Below are 16,448 nucleotides of genomic sequence, written 5' to 3' on the forward strand. Positions count from 1 at the left end.
TAAGGCCCTGGTTGCCGGGGAGTTAATGAAGCAGCGTGTGGCTGGGCGGCCAGCGAGCACACCACGCCGTGCTCTTGAGCAAGTCACTCAGAAATACTCGGGCAGCTTTGCCTTTAGCACAGCTCAGCTTTTCCTGCTGTGCGCTCCGCTAATATAAATATTCCTGAGCTGCTTTTATATATACTCAGGCCACCAGCACGTGTCTCTACGCTTTTCCTGAAACCCTACCATTTCTTGGATTGAAATAGGAGAGTTTAGAGCTGTTTGGATTCTGTTTCTGTGCTCACGGCACCGAGCACAGTGGGAGCCAGAGCTGGATGTCGCAGTCGCAGGACAAGCCACATTCCCCTTCCCAAGTGCATCCACCAAGTCCTTACCCTTTTGGAGTGGGATGCCAAAGGTCTCCCATTTCCACACCAAACCCTGTGACAGCCCTCGGTGCACAGTGCAGAGCACTATGGAGGTAACCACGCTGGCTTTGGCACTGGAAGAGGGACAGCCCGGGCACCTGGCGGCTTTGCGTGGGGTGATTTGGCCTCCCCCGCTGTGTGTTGCTGCAGGGAGAAATGTTCCCCGTGCATCAGCCATGCCGGCTCTAACTGAGCTCAGGGGCTGGTCTTCCTGGTCCTCAACAGTAAGTGTGCACAGCACAAACGTGACAGTCCCTGCTAGTAGCTCTGACACCTCCAGCAGCAGAAAGAACTGGTAAATTTGCCTCAGAAGAGCTCCTGGTCTCATTTGCCAAGCTCAGTGCCTATAGTATAGCCTAGTTCACTCCCTCAGTGGAAAGCAAATAGAAAAATCATTTTCGCAGTGCCCAGCAATGTTTATCTTCCAGGTTGGCTGGCCTGCAGTGACATTAGTGTCCCCAGAGCTTCTGAACTTAATCATTTCCAGTTGCTGCTTGCCTGCTTGAAGCAGTCCTAGTCCACCCTTCAGTGTGTTCTTCCTGCCAGTCACTATGGGAACAGCAATCAAAGCTCATATTTATGGCTCTGTAGATGTCCAAGGTCACAGAGCACAGGTCTAGTGGGAACAATTAAAACAGGCCTGTCCAGTTATATCTCTTTAAGTTCTCCCCACATCATGCCTCTAACTAGAGCAGTAAAGTTAAAGCAGCATGACTGTCAGGATGTGACTGCTTTATAAAAGATACCCTTTAGAGGAGATAAAGATACTCTGTGTGCTGTCATCTGTAGAAGCGTACTAGGAGTGTAGTCAGCATCTCTGGATAAAACCTGTCGCCCGGTTTGACTCCGCATCCCCGCGGCCGGAGCTGTACCCTGCAGCCCCGGGCAGGCATTCCCGCGGCGGGAGCTCGGCTCTGCAGGCTGTGGGAGGGCAGCTCCCACCTCCTCCACCACGACCGCTGCTGGGATGGAGTTGTTTGAACTCCTTTGAAGTGGCGGAGTATGTCTATACTGGCTTGGTTGTGTGGTTTCAGTGGTTCTGCCCTGGGTACTCCCATTACTGTCGTCGCCTATAAACCAAAAATTGCGAAAGTTTGTTTTTAGGGTAAGAGCAAATGTTGCTTAAACCTGGTGACCTGCTCTATAGCAGTACACAGGATAAAAGAGGGCTGTGGGAGTCACTGGAGTAAGATGGAGGGAAGACCTGCAGTGAACTTAATAATATCTGAGGGACAGAAAAGTAATTCTTCTGCAATTTCCAAGTTTTGTAAGAGGCAGCTGTCTCCTTCTCCCCTCCTCTTTAAGCCAGAGTCAGGTTCTGTTGAGAGACCTGTGTGATGGGACTCATGGTCCCACTGTATGTGTTTTATTGAGTCTGGGGATGCAATAGGTTCCTTCCCTTGAGCGTTAAAGGGGTATGTTATGTACGAACAAACATCGTTTCGGCCAGAAGATCCAGCAGCAGATACTGCTTGAGATAACATCCAGTTACCTCCTTCACCTGCAGTGGGCACAGGAAGATGCACCACCAGAAATTTAAAAACAGGCCAGCAGGCATGTAAACGTCTTTACAAAAGTCCAGTCTTTCTTAATGGTCCAATTCTAAATATTTTCCCTTCCAATTCACAGCTAATTGAGTTTGGGTAACCAGAGTATGTTTGGCTAATATTTTCTTACATAGGATTAGTTCCTAAATGGTGTAGGTGAAATGAGTTCTTACTGTGCGTAATGCTGTGTAGACAGCAAAAGAGAGAGTCCTTGCACCTACTGTGTCCTGAGCAAACAAGACAAAAGGAGGCCAGGCACGGGACGCTGAAATTGCCTTTCTGGCGTGTGCCGCAGTGCGGGGGCGGAGGCAGGAGAAAAGCCAGGTTGACTCCTGTTGCCTCTCATCCGCTTCTAAATTGCTTTGAAAAACAACTGTCCACTGCTGCAATAAACTGGGCTGCTGGGATGTTGCATGGATGTGAGAACGTGTTTTAGAGCAGCAGCTCAAAAACCACCAAAGTTCCCATTTTGAAGCCTTGGGCTCACAATATCAAACACTTCCCCGGCGTGTTGATGAACTGCCGTGGGTTTGGGGCTGTTGGTTCTTCACCTTCCTAAATCGCAGCCAAGTCTTGGTCAATGTTTGGACCCAACTTGAAAAGTTGTATTTTGATATCCGGGAAACCTTGAAGTCTGATTATGAAAAATGAAAGGAAACATTGGGAAAATCTGTGAGTCATTAATGTTGAGACTGTAACTTACCCGTCTTGGAAAGAAGGGACAGGAGCTTCGAGTGCCTCCTCCCCACTGAGGAGATTTCTCTGAAGGAAATTTTCTGCTGTATTTCTGTGACACAGATACAGAGATTTCTCTGAGCTCTGTATGGCAGGCTTGATATTCAATGTCAAAACAAGTGAGCTGTTAGGCTGACTCATTGCAGTGTTGTATCCCAGCACTGACACTGGGTAACGTTAACAAGTGGGCGGTGGTACTGGTTTGGACTGGGAGGTCCAGTGTTGAACGTGGCTCCTCAGTGTGGTGCGTGGAGGTGACACGAATGTCATCGTTTCCTTGGGGCCATAAAGTGAGGACTGGATTTGCTATTCTGGAACCGGAGTTAAGCACTCCTGGCTGCTGGGACACAGGGGTGTTACAAGGAATGCTGAAGTTTTGGTGTTCCCTGTGCTAGGGGTGTGACAGGCCAGCCTTGGCACGTAGCACTTCTCTGTCTACGGGAAGAAGGTGACATTTGGAAACCTGGCAGAGTGCCGGCCTTGAATGGTAGAAATCAAGACATCTCACGTACTTTTTGCTTGAAAAAAACAGGAACACACCCGCATTCTAAAGAAAAGGGGGGAAACATACCCTAACTTCTGCCCTGCCTGGCTCGGTGGTGGCTCTGGGTACTGACACAGATGAAGGCCATGTTATTAATTTTCACTGGGAAGGTTTTAGCAGTGGTGACCACCCACAGAGGATTGTCCATATTCCACACGCACTGGAGGAACCCAAACGGAGTTTAAGTTCTCGCCTGTTTTGTTTTCCCTCCTGCTGCCTGCCAAGCAGACAATCAATATATAGTGTTAATGTGACTGCTGAGAGACACCATGAGGGTGCAGGCAATTCAGAAAAAGCAAGGAATTCCAGGAAAATAAATTACACCTCACTGCTGTGATTGTTGTTGGTTTCAAAGGCAGTAAAATAACCACAATTATTTTTTTCTCTTGCAATGTTTCTTCATTATTATTATTATTTTGTTTGGCCATGCAAAGGAAGAATTAAGGTTGATTTTAAGGTCCAATTTCCTTTCCCATGTTAGGTTTCCAAGGTAACTCTATTGACTTTTTTTAAAGGTGGTACTTGAGAAGTCAGTGGGGTTACCTCTGTGTACCTGGGGGCGTTCCCACCGCGCAAGGCCATCTGGTGAAGTTCCTTGCGGAGGTGACGACTCAGGGCCACGCTCTGCAGCGGAGGTGGCAGTCTGCTGTGAGAAAGTTTTCAGATGAGTTGTTTTTGGGTGCTAGGAGAAATCCACGGCACAGAGTTGCCTGTATCATTTGCTGCGTTGGGGCAAATTACTCCCCCTGAGCCGTCTCCACCGCTGCTATACTGCGGGAAACCCAGGGCGCACGGAATGCGCTCGCACGTGGTCACAAAGGCAGTTCATCACAGGGATGAAAATTGAATTCCAGTGCTTCAAACACAGAGCCAGTCCTCCTACCTGCCTGCCTCACTTTTCAAAATCAAAATAAAATAGAGTAAAATGAAATGAAATTCCCAGCTAAAAACCTGTTCTAGGAAGTGGTTATGCCACTGAGTGGTACAGAGGCTTTTCTGACATCAGTTCATTTTCTTTTTAATCCATTTCATTTCACCTCCATGTGACCTCTTCCATTAGCAGCTGTAATTGTCTCTTTGTTATCTGCTAAAAAGTCATATAAGGGAGGTTATTACAGTCAAAACGCAGACTTGCCCACCGAAAGACATTAGGAACGTCACGGAAGGCAGGAAACGATGAACTTTTTCTCATTTTGCTGCGGTTGACCCAAGGAGCTGGAGAACGGGTTTCTATACCTTAAAACAAACAAGGTCCACAACCTACAGCGTGGCTGCCAGCGATAGCACAGTGGCATATATCAAACAGCAGGAGCAGAGCCAAGAGACCAGCGCCTGTGAGCAGCAGCGCTTCGTAACTCCCAGTTCCCACCAGTTCCAGGCGGAGCAGGACAGGGATGTAGCTGCCTTACGCAGAGGTGGGTTCGTGCCGATACGGTCATCTCCCAGCACACGGTGAATCGCCGCCACCTCGCTCAGCCTCTCTTTTAGTTAAGAAAAAAATATCACCTAGCGTGTGTCTTGAAAGCTTGCCAAGCCTTACCTTAAAACCTGTGTTTTCCTCAGGAGTGATTATGTGCAAAAGATAAACAGAAAACAGTTTGATTTTTAGCTGAAGATAAATTGATGCTAAGAATTTTCAAAACATCCTATTCCCAGAATTAAAGTAGTCCCTCTGGAGAAATCTCTGTACCCTCTTTTTCAGCAAGTTGGAGGGGTTTTTTTTTGTTTCCCGATATCTTTCTCTCTCTGCTCCATTCCTCCTTCCACCCACCCACGCAATCCCTTTGTTTTCTTCCCTGTACCATTTCCCAACCTATTTTCCTTTGCGTATTTGAAAACAAGAAATGATTTGGAAATCTCAAATACCTGTAAGGTTCTCAGTTCTAGACGATCAAAGAGCTTTGAGGCTAACTTCTTCAAATACTCCCCATCCCTCCCGTTGCCCTGCCGCACTCCTCACTTGCAGAGTGGCAACCGGTCGCACGGAGGAGCATTGGGCCCCGCCTCAGTCTCTGTCCTCAGCGGTCTTGTCCCTTCCTTGGCTTTGTCTTGGTGTTTCTCCAGAGATGTGTTTGGTTTTCACGTATTTCTTTTCTCTGTTGCACATTGTAAGTTGTACACAGGAAAATTTTCCAAACTGTCAGAACAGGTTACAAAGCAGTGCTATAACGGGGGGATGGAGAGGAATCTTACATCAGTGGATGCTTATTAAAAATTGGTTGTCTTTCTAAAAGGCAAGGTTTCGGTTCAGCTAGGTTTGATACAGGAATGGGCAGCTGACTTCCAGGCTGGTTTATCCACAAATCAGACTAGGCACTGGTTATCGCCCTGGGCACTGCCGGTATCTTCACCTAGACAGCATCTTTTGTGATCCCTCTTTGCTATCCCAGCTTTAGCAAATAGTAATAAATATAGGGAAAAGTAGGTCAAATTTCATGATTGACAGTGGTTTTGGCCATGTAAAAGGTGTTTCTTTTCAAGTCCTGTTTCTCTATGCATGGTCATAGATGCTTCTAGAAGGACGTGTGTGCACTGGTGGTTAAGGGAGGCTGCTGCGTGTCTGCCAGGCAGCGGGGCAGGGCAGGGAATTGCAGCTGGAAATAGGAATTGTGCCTCTAATGAGGGAGCAAGGCTGTGAACGAGTGGTCTGGAGGGTGAAACATCTCCCCAGCTCTCAGCAGGAGCCCAGCACATTGGAAAAGAGGATTGCTGCATAATAACGGGGTGGATTGGAGGCGTTTGGGCCGTTCCTGCGGTGTTTAGCACGCAGACATACAACCGTATTGCTGGTGTAGATTGTGACTGTGAAAGAGGGCACAAGTCTGGCACGTGCATCCCTTTAGATTTACAATTTATGCATGTTGACCATTTTGTGAAGTATACTGGGGACAGCAAATGGTACATCTTCTGCATAAAAATGAAAAGTAACTGAAAACCGGTTATGTGCTCTATATAGCTCTTGATCAGAGTGGGAAAAATGACTACAGATTTGTGGTTGACAAGTTTCAGAAAAGGTTCAACAGAGAGTGAAAATTGACATTTAGCAAATAGCAATTCAGCCTTCATTTCTTGCGAAGCTGCCTGAAATAAACCGCAGGTTTTAAACAAAATGTTTGGTCAGTTTTATTGGATGTTGCTTGTCTCATTACTGCAGTTAATTAAAAGGGGGGACAAAAAGTCAAAGCCAGAGTCGATAAGTTTGTTAATAAAGATTTAATTTGGTGGAATCATTATAAATTGACTGTACAGCGAATGGATATGCCACAGGAGTATGACTGTCTGAAGGTCTATAAATGGGTTTTCAGAAATAGCCATCAGGTTGTAGCCAATTTGTCATGCTAAATAAGCTCTTCAGATCCACTTAGGCAAGTGTGTACATGTTTCCAAAGGATATCACCACCAAGGGTATGATACATACAGACACGCCGTTTTTTCCAGCAGGTTTTATATTCTCCCATTTCAAATCCTTTTTAGTTTTGTTAGCTCTATATTTCTCATTGTAAGTGATTTACTATTAAGTCCGATCTTTTTAGAAGGAATAGACTAAGTCACTGAAGAAGAGACAAAGTAAATCATCCCTGCAGAAAGCCCTGCAGGCTGAACCTCTGCGCTATCCACGTGAGATTTTAACCTACATGACCCTTTTCCGTTATGTCTGACCAAACGGCAGGTAGAAATCCCGTGACAGATAGACTTCAAAAAGAATTTAAAAATGGAAATCTAGATCAACATTTCTTCTCTTCGGAAAGCAGTTCTGATGTAGAAGACTGCGTGCAAACTTCTGACGTTAAGGACGGCGGTATTTGCATAGCACCGCACCCCTGCCAGTAATCCTCTCGTTTGAGAGCGTTGGGTTATCACAAGAAAGTGATTCCTCTGTCAGTGATGACAGGCTGGTCTGCTCAGCAGGATTAGTTAACACCCTGAAAAACAGAAGAATAAGGTAAAATTTTTGTATGGTGCAGTCTTCTTTCAGAGCAGAAGAGCAAGCCAGGAAAGTAGTGGAGAGTTGGCCCAAATTGACCCACTGGTCAACCACTGGCTGCACCTGAAAGTCGCCCCAAGGTAGAGCACTGTATAACATCTGTGTTCACAGATATTTTATGGGTTAATCTAGCAAATTTTAGCTGACTCAAGTACCATGGGTACCCAACTTTCCATTGGGTTTTACAGTTTTAGGCCAACTGAGATGGCTTTTGTCCTCCTGCCGCCAGCCAGAAGCCAGTATAAACTTCAGGAAAAAGCCCATTTGAGCCTTGGCTCCAGGCTACGGTATAGCTGTCCCTCTCCCCGTTCCAGGGGCTCAGGGTTGCTGTGAAATTCGGTGGCTTCACAGACCTGCGTTGTGATGTGTTCATCTCCTCCGTGTTCCTGGTGGCAACACTTTGGTAGACAGTAGGTAGCAAGCGGTGTCAGTGGCCCCGAGGAAGAGCTGCGATGTTTTGCGTCTATTTCTTTTTCTCCTCCCTGGCTTGGTGACAATACGTCAAGATAATACCCAATCTTAACAGCCTCTTCTGTAATTCTGGTTGAAAGGGTTTCTTCCAATTTATGCCTTTTAATTAGAAGCTTTCAACCTGTAATTAGAAACTTACACCAGCCCAGCCTCTGTTTCTGAAAAATGCATTTGTGGTTTAGGCAATTATGGTAACATAAAAAGTAATTATTTTTCTCCATGTGTGAAATGAGCGTGCTCATTAATGCACCCAACAGGCAGAGGATTTTATTTTGTTTCGATTTGGTTTATTTTATTGCAGTAAGTTACATAACAAGGTACAGCAGACAAGCCAAAAAAAAAAACCAAACCCCGAAGGTGGTTTAGGTAGTAATGAGGTATGTCTGAGTACAGAGCCTGTTACTTTGCTGAGAGCGCAGGGACGCTGCCGTCGGCGGGAGCAGAGGCACGGCCGTGCTGCAGCTCCCAGCCCTCTGGTTAGCGCACGCAGCGATTTCCAGACCATCACTTGACCAGTTTTGACCTAGACTACGTAACTCATGACAAGAGACGCTTGGTGTTGGGGTTTTTTTGTAATAAAAATAATTACAGGCTCTTTAGTTCCGGCTAGCGGCACCAGTAGCAGCGCTGTGGCTTAGTTAAAGCTCTCACTCAGCCTCCTCTGTGGTCGTGTCATTTGCTGTCCCGGTGCCAATCGTGCCAGGAGCGGGGACATCTGTCCTTGGATTTTCCTCCAGCCAGAGCTGACTCTGTATTTCGTAGTGCCTCGTATGGCTGGTTCCTGGCAGAGGTTACGTTAGCATACAGGGCTGTACTCCACAGGCTGAATCTTCTCAGTCCCACCCACAATTGCTATGGTTTATTAATCACGCCCGAGCTCTCGGCTGGTGACACCTCTGCCCAGCGGTGCACGGTGGCACTGTTGCCTGCTCAGGCTGCGGCCCCCGGCCACTCGGCATCTTCTGCTGGCCACAGCCAGGCCGTGTTAGGTGGAGGTTTCCTACCGCATGGCACACTAACGACTCTGGATGTTCCGGTTTATCAATTAAGGCTGAAAGATGGGGCGCAGCGGGAGGGAGGTGGTCCTGCGGGCGGCGCTCCGCGCGGGTCTGTCAGGCACAGCAGCCATTCGGAACAAGACCAATCTGCTCACAACCCAGTGGGTGAGGAGAGGGAAGTTGCAGTCATCTCTACACTTAAAATAGGAATAATTCATTTTGCATCCCCGAATCCCTTCCCTGGCCACTTAAACACATCACCTTAAACCACATCTGTATTTACCACACATCATTTTTTACATGATATGATATTTCTATGATAATCTCCTACCTTGATTTATAAGCAACAGAATTTTTTAATTATCCAGATGATTTTAATTTTCTCAGCCATACCTCCACTTTGTTAAACATTAATCTCATACTTTTTTCTTTGACAGTCTTCACCCTTCACCACTTCTCCTGTTCATAATGAAACTCGATCTCAATAGTATTACACGGTACATTTTTCTCCCTAGATTAATTTGATACCTTCTGTTTGATCTCTGTTTTTATCTTCTAAATACTATATTTGGCTTCTTGTAAACCATTCCAGAAATTACTTAAAAAGTAAAAAACAAACCCAAACTCTAAAACATTTAGGACAACTTTCCATAATTACATCTCCTTCAGCAATTCCCATGTTGTAGCATGGTAGCACAAAGAATTTACGACTGTATTTTGATTCGTCCATGTTTTTCTAGTTTTACTGCTTTTCAGTGCTCTGAATAAGCCTCAGTTAGTGCAGAGTGTACTGGGAGACTGCAACAGGGGATTTCCTCTGTGGCGGGAGGATCTGCGTGTTCAAACTCTTCCTCTTGCTGAGGAAGGACAATTTTTTCAGAGGAAAACAGAAGCTGGTTCTCACCTGCTTAGTGCTGGAAGTCGATCCTGTGCCTACAAACGCCTCTGTTCCTCCTTTGTCTAGACCCACTCAAATCTCCTTTGAATATGAGCTGAGCATCTTCCTAATGCTGGCTTTGACCGACTTTGTAATGATTTCAAGCAGCTCCTGTTACTCATTAGTCCTCCTGCCAGCGCTGCAGTCTCTGAAGAGATATTGGGGTATTTCCGTTGTGTGGTCAGGAGAGTATTGTCTTAGCATCGACTCTGCTTGGGAAGAGTTCACTAAACACAGGATCCACAGCTCAAACTAGGTGAAAAATATACGAACGGTTTCGTTTGGCACTAAGCTGAAGTTAAGAAAACCAGCGCAGATCTATTACACTTCTTGTGATTAAGCACTTCTTTTTGTATTGCGGCTGTAAGAGCTCTATTAAAAAAATATATATTAAAAAAAAAAAAAGGAGAGAGAAAAGGAAAGTTGTAAAATGAGACGTAAGGCATTCGCGTGAGATTGAATTAGCAGACCTGGAGCAGGGAGAAATGGTCAGGACTGGATGGCTGCAGCGCACCAGGAGGGGAGGACGGAGCAAGCACACAGGTACCCGCAAACACCCACTCTCGCCCGTTCCTTCGGCCGTCGGGGACTGCAGCACTCGCGGAGTCCACGCAGGTCTGTTCACGCAGGGCGTTCACTGAGTTCCCTATCCGAGGAAATATTAAAGCTTATGAACAATGTCAAGCACAAGGGTAATTCATATTATTTTCTCAACTCCTTTTTCTCTTTCTCTTGACTCAGCTTTGTACAAAATGTCTTTAGTCTGCGTTGCCCAAATACAGAGAAGCTCGTTGTTGCACCCCTTGCCATTTGAACCAGACTTATCTCTAGCTCAATTAGAAAACTCTAATTTCCAATAAAGCATCGTTAGACCTCTGCTCCTGTCAGGTCTCTGACAGGTTTAACTGGATTTTCCTTAGGAATTAACCATGGTTTGTGGGTGATAGCTGAAAGAATTTTCTTTCATTGTCCGCTAGATCATATTAGGAATTACATGAGGCTTTGGACCACCAGCCATAAAAATCTGCCTCAGAGTCTGGCTGCACTGGAATCGTCACTTATTAGATTTGCAGCATAAACATTGGGAACCTCACGGTGATCCACGCTGTCAAACTAAACAGTATTTACAGCGCTAGGCAGGATTTACAATTGGATGACATGATAATAATATATCCTTGTTTACTTCTGTAATTAATGTTCCTAAAGAAAATATCCTGGAAACCTTCCATAAGCAAGATTTATTTCTGTTGATTGAGACTGCAATCAGATGTCCCCATTCAAACAGTAATTGGTGTGTTTCATTAAAATGTAATTGAAAATGAGATTTATGTCAATGCTAGGCAATAAATAAGAAGGATACATTTTTTCTTATTAGTGATGATCTCTTGTGAGCTCTCAGTACTTGCTGCTTTTGTGCTGCGCTGTGTACATCATGTTTTGTCAAAATCATGGTATCTTGAAAGAAGACATTGCGCATGTTCCCATGTGGATTTTAACCTCTCACTCCGATGTACCCAGCTCCCTTTTTCGCTCTTCCCTGTTTTATATTAGGCTCTCTGTTGTTGCATATTTTAGCTCATTTTGTTCTTGTGAAATGGCGTTGCCTTCCTGGAAGGAAACCTAGTGATGGGGAGTAGAGCTCAGGGAAGAGCCTTTGGCTTTTTGGGAGATGACAAGACTTTGCTTGAACTTAGGATCAGTTGAGCTTTTCACCAGGTGAGTCTAGACCCAACCCGTTGTTCCTCCTCCCAAACTTCTTCTGTTCCAATACAAGCGCAGGTAAGACAAATCAAAAAAAGTTTAAAAACATTCTAGAACTAGAAAGGAAACGTTGTTTCTTTGCAATTCAGTAAAAGCTAATTAACTTCCAGTTAATAGGGAGAAAAGTATTGTGTTTTCTTCTATGAACAGATATATATTTAAGATAACACACAAATAATGGAGTCAGAAGTGTAAGTCCCTGCGAATGGGTGATCCCATTGGTTTCATTGAAACAAGGGAGTTAAAACTGAAAACAAATTTCAACCTGAGATACTGGTTCATTACCGGCAAATTGATGGAGCTCTACATTTACTTGCTAGCATAATTTACCAATTGTATGAGATGTAAGCAGGCACAGTGGTAACATTGGCTAATTTTATGCTCAATGTGAAATCTTATAGCTGGTCAGATGGATACCATAAGAAATAATTAGAGTCATTAGAAATAATGGGCTACAGCTGCAGTAATACATGCTCTATTCTCAGTCCAGAGGTTTCTAAGGAAAATTAAATTAGTTCATGTTCCCACACAGCTGCATCATATGCTCCTCACCTCCTGAGAGTAAACCACTCTTCCCATGTCCATACTGCAAGCAAACTTTGTGCCCCACACAGAAAAATCCCCTGCTGGGGACAAGAAATTCTGAAGCTTGGGGCCATTCTTGTAAAAAAACAAAAAAGTAATAAAAAAAACCCAAAAAGTGGCAGCAATAGGTCCCCAGTTCTCGTTAACTCCTTTCCTGTGTTGAGGCGCATCCCTCCGTTGTGCTGCAGCCTTTGGTACCAGCTACGAGTTGCAAGTCCTGCTTGCATCAATACGGGACCCAGGCAAATATTTTTCCCCGTAAACTCCTGACATTAAACTTTATTCTTTTAAGGGAATTATGTCCGCTTTATTGGAAGCACGTCAGCAGCCCCTAGCTGCGGGTGGTACTGCCCTCACATCTGTAATACCCTCTCTTCGCCCCACATTCAAAAGGCTGTTCCTAATACTAAGGAGAAAGATGCATTATCCTGGAGGGGGTGAGGAGAGGGACAAGAAGGAAATATAATCCATGGTACTGGAATGATTAATGTGACTGTTTATGATGAAGGAAATGAAAGCTAGAAATCTGGATAAATAATGATCTTTCACTGAAACCACAATACAAACTCATATGCCGACCTCCTTTAAATCATTGCTGAAGTTTTCAAAGCAAAGTGGGGATGGCACCGAAAATCTTGCTCTCTTGTTGAATCCCAGGAGCACAGAATTTCTAGCGATAGCAGGAGAGGGGTTCACTGCAAGATGCACGCATGCCATCACCTCTCTGTACAATGTGAGAGGCTTCGGTGATAGGTTTGAGTAAAAGGGCTTAGGAGGCACATTTAGCACTGACCATTAAGCACGGTGAGCTGGAGAAAGGCTTCCCCTGCATACATCATCTCGCGCATTGGTATGCAGCCGAGTGTGCTCAGCGGGAGGAACAAGACTAACAGTATTTTTGATGAAAGTAAGAACCTAATATTGCAGCTTTGGAAAGATCAGTTATTCATCTGCCAACCATCTATCTTTGGCTATGGTACTTACCTGGCCTTGGTTATTACAGCATGTAGCCGCTTCACAACCACTAATATATTTATCTTCTGGTCCTCCCCGTGGAGTTGGGCAGTGCTGGTACCTCTGTTGCAGAACTAAGAACTGAGATTCAGGGTCAGAGTTGTTATGGCATTTAGGTGCTCAATGGGATTTTCAGAAGTACCCAACACCCGTTGTAATAAGTGGAACCTGGGTACTTTGATAGTTCTGAAAATCCTGTCACTTGTGTCTTTTCTTTTAAAATCTTGGGCTTATATGACACCCTGGGATCCATAGGAGAGGTACCCGTGTTGTGGGCAGTCACCCAGACAGGAGACTGTCCCTTCATCCACCTCCTGGGAGACTGTGGGTGGGACAGGAACAATTTTATGGCAGTAGCTTATCTCCATCCTGAATTCAGCAAGCTGTAACTCTGTGGCTGGCAGTGAATTTGCCCTCCTTGCCCAGCTCTGTGAGAGAGGTCAGACTCTGGTCCTGGAAATACAAACAGCAAAAATAAGCAGCGCCCATGGTCAATAAAAGGGGCTTATGTGCCAGTTGCTGGGATGGAAGATTCAAGAGCAGGAGCAAATAATGAAACAATCTATATTCATGCAGCCACCTTTCCAGCCTACCGCTGTAAGTACGGGCTTACACCTGACCGGGAGATGTGAATCCTCCTGAAAGCTCCGGAGTATCACACTGGAAAACAAATGTTGATTTTGAACAAATTATCTGTTCATCGCTAAATCATTTTCTTTCATTATTAGTCTCCAAATTGGTTCTGCTCTGGAAGACAGAATTAGGTTTAAAAGCAGAGTGTCTCTTAAACACTTGCATCAAATGAAAGTATTCGGTAAACATTACTCAGACCCCCTAGAGCATAAACTCCTCAACTGCTTTCTCCGGCTTTGCATAGATTTTTCAGCTCCTGGTGTACAGACAGGTGTCTCAGGGATTCATTCAGGATATCAGAAAGTAATCAAATTAAATCCCTTACAATCATGTGGCCCTCAAATGCTAAGGAAAATTTTATTAAGACCTTTCTGTCCTCGTTTACAGTAGTGTAAACTGGGACAAGAGTCCCATGCAAACAGATGGAGTTACACCAATATTGAATGGGTAAGAGAGAGAAGAGTCAGACTCCAAAGCCACGGCACAGGTACAGAGCCATGTGGGCTGCAAGGCCAAGTTTCTAATCTCTGGAAGAGCTGCACTTTGCTGTTACAGTGCTTGCACTCATTGCCATAGTTTTAAGGTTGTAAAAAAAAAAAAAAAAAAAAAAAACAAAAACAAAAACAAAACCCTGGGCTTCAAAATTATGTTTTTAGCATTAAAGGGATGGGGTTTTGGTTAATTCAGCATCTCAGCAAGATTGCAGCTGTCTGAGCTAGTGACAGAGCGGGGCTCAGCTCAGCTAACTTTAAAACACCGCCGTGGCGCTGCAGGGAGCAGGGTGGGTTTCGGAGCAGCGAAGCCCCAGCGTTATGTTCTTGTCCCGTGTTACAGCACGGACTATCAGGAGGTGCTTGGGAGCGTCATTTGTGCCTCCATGAGGCAAGAAGCTCTGTAGGGAGTAGGATGTGTCTAATTGCATGGGTTTTCATCAGTGTTTGTAAGGTGCCGTCATCCCGCCTGTAGGTTTTCATTGGGTGGAGGAGGGAGGACGACTCAGTCACTTTGTTAGATATGAAAAGAGAATAAAACTTTGGGACAGTGTTATCTAGTGGACACCCAGGTTCTTGGTAGCTTGTTCAAAGCATGAATTTAACTCGGTTTGATGTTATGGGGACCTGTGTGCACAGGGGAAGATACGGAAGGAGAAGGTCCCTCTTGATCCCCCCGCAACCCTGTGAAGACATTCACCCACTTCCCAGCTCTCTGCACGCTCCAGTAAAGCACTGGTGTGGGACTGGGAGGCTGCTCTGGTACAGGGCAGGAATCGAGAGCTGCTGCTGCTGCTGCAAATGAGTGCGTTTGCCCTGTGGTGTCTGAACACTGTTTTGCACTTAGAAGATTTATTTCTCAGTGGGCAGAGGGGCTACAAGATTAACAGATGAACAAATACATTGAGACAGCCAAGACATCAAAGAAACTGAAGAGTCACTGGGATGTCGGAGAGCTGAAGAGTCACCTGGCCATGGTTCTTAGGAATTATTTTATCCTCAGATTAGCTCAGCTGTCTTGGGGTTTGGACACATCCTCTGGTGAATTTAGCTACAGCGACTTAAGACATTACTGGCCTCAGCTCTCTGCTTCTCCTCCGGAGGATCCTGCCTCTGGAGCAGAGGCAGCAGGAGGGAATGTGTGCCTGCACCCCAGCCACTGCAGCTCAGATCCTGGCGGCTTACTGCAAGCAGAGCACCCTTCATTTTTGGGGGTAGATACCAGCTTGTGAGCTGCACCACCGAGGATGAGAGCATCCTGTATCCCTGGGCAGGAATCTCCAGGGAAAATGTGGGGCAGACAGCGTGTTAAGCCACTATAATGAAAGCCACCAGAGTGCATGTGCGAGAGCCTAAGGCGCTGTGCTGTGGCTATTTTTACCATAAAGAAATTCTAACAGATATTGGAAAGTCAGTTATTGCAATTGGAAGGTCAGAGGGAATCATATCCCAGCTAGCACTATTTAATGTCAATCATTCTTTGCAAGCTTTTTCTCCTCCACGCAATCTGCAATTCAATCAGGAAAAAAAAAATAGTGAGTAGCAGCATCTTAACCTTAGGTTCCTCGTACAGGAACCAGACAAGGGGTGATACCAATGGAGGGATCAGAAGAAGGTTTATGAAGGATGTAGATTCCCTGCAGAGAGCAAGAAAAAGCAGGTCAGGAAGATTGCGCAGAGGCTGCTAACCATGAGACCACGCTCGCTCCTTGGGCTGCGTCTGCCTCAGTTCTTCCCCGAAATTTAGATGTAGTTGAGTCAACCAGGAAATTACGGGTGAGTCTGGGGTCTTGAGGGAAAGGGGTTCAAAAAACAACAATATGAAGACACCAACAAGAGGGAAAGTCATAACTTGAAAAGTGCCACACAGAGGGAACTGTGCCTTTGCTTTATTGAACTGTTGGCTGCAATAAATACATCCGAATTCCCTCAGTCTCCTGTAATGTTGTCTCAGTACAGCAGGAGTCCATTTGAGAATATACTTACTTGCACAAATGATTATATATGAACAGCAGAGAAACAGCTGCAGTGATGCAAGCGAATCCTAAGAGCTGCCCAAGTGAGCTCAGGGGTTGTGCGCTGCCCTTGCGCTGCGGTTTGGTCAGTGCTGCCTGCCCGAAGCCATGGGGGGTTGGTCAGTGCTGTCTGCCCGAAGCCATGGGGGGATGGTCAGTGCTGTCTGCCCGAAGCCATGGGGGGATGGTCAGTGCTGTCTGCCCAAAGCCATGGGGGGATGGTCAGTGCTGTCTACCCAAAGCCATGGGGGGATGGTCAGTGCTGTCTACCCAAAGCCATGGGGGGTTGGTCAGTGCTGTCTACCCAAAGCCATGGGGGGTT

The 16,448-nt window shown here is 45.6% G+C and overlaps 1 protein-coding gene across 6 annotated transcripts in view; it reads left to right on the forward strand.

Moving 5' to 3' along the window:
• Positions 1–16,448, forward strand: part of SGCD (sarcoglycan delta) — a 354,617-nt gene that overhangs the window by 326,367 nt on the left and 11,802 nt on the right. The window lies entirely within an intron of this gene.

This window comes from Chroicocephalus ridibundus, chromosome 11 (genome assembly GCF_963924245.1).
Source record: "Chroicocephalus ridibundus chromosome 11, bChrRid1.1, whole genome shotgun sequence".
In the NCBI taxonomy this organism is placed as follows: Eukaryota; Metazoa; Chordata; class Aves; order Charadriiformes; family Laridae; genus Chroicocephalus; species Chroicocephalus ridibundus.